Here is a 1,171-nt window from a genome sequence, read left to right as displayed (position 1 = left end):
CCCTAAGCAGAATCTTGCTTTAGATAAAATTCTCTCCCTTTTGCCTAACGATGCACATTTTTATAGATACTTTTATGACAATAAAATTCTTAAGTATATAGCTGCAAAAAATGTCCTATGACACTCTGGTAAATACAAAAATAAACGTTTTTTTTTAGGAAAATGAATCACAGATTATCAGCCCTTCAAATGTTATAAATTTATGATGAAATGTATATGTTTAATTACTGTTAGGGTGTTTTGAGCTTGTGTTAGGCTCTCTTTTATCATTTTGGTAAAAAGGAATAATCAAATCTGATCTCTGTTTCTGAACTTCCTCATGTACTTATTGTAGAAAACAAGTTAAGGAGAAACACCCCTGCATCTGGATGGTCATATATCTGATGGGAATTTGTACTAGATAGACATGCTTCTATCTCCTTTGACCATATAACAGACCTGTGTAAAATGATAGAATAATCTTGATTAGTCACTGCTCAGCTGAAAAAATAACCAGTCAGAACACCAGGATCTGTTTGATTTTGTTGTATGACATAGATGAAATGTCTCCATACAGCTGCTGAAGTATCAGTAGTTGGTGTCCTTGAAGTTAATCCCCCACCACCTGTGTGATGTTATTAAGGCAAAAAAGCAGAGAGAAGCACTTGAAATTTGATTGACATAGCAAAATTGTGCCAATGGTTTTGGCTAAAATCACCACGTAAAACATCAGAGAAATTTCTCTTAAAAGCAAAATTAACAGCTGTCTACAACATTGTGAACGAGTTTTTTGGAGCCTTAAAGTTGAATACTTTAGTGTTTGTTTAATGTTCTACTGGCTTCTAAGCTGTGAAATCTACGTGGCGCTCTAGAAGTTAAATAATCTTGTGGAAGTAATGGCAACAATAGGTAACATTGTTGGTGCTGTAAGATCTCTGCTCTCCACAGAAAAATTCTTTTTTTTCTGCTGAGTTTGTTTATATATTGTGTAGTACTAGTTACTCTGGAACAAGTTGTGAAAAGAATGTAGTATTTAAAAAAAAAACCCAAACACAAAAACCCAAACCAAAATCTTTAAACTAAGAGTAACCCAGTATAATGACAAAGCTTTGGGGACATTTAAACCTGATACATTTAAACGGATATAGGACTCTCTGCTTGAACTGGCAAGAATTGTGGTCCTGACAGGAGA

Source organism: Pygoscelis adeliae, unplaced genomic scaffold (assembly GCF_000699105.1).
Source record: "Pygoscelis adeliae isolate BGI_AS28 unplaced genomic scaffold, ASM69910v1 Scaffold31, whole genome shotgun sequence".
Classification (NCBI taxonomy): Eukaryota; Metazoa; Chordata; class Aves; order Sphenisciformes; family Spheniscidae; genus Pygoscelis; species Pygoscelis adeliae.
This window is presented reverse-complemented; position numbering follows the sequence as displayed.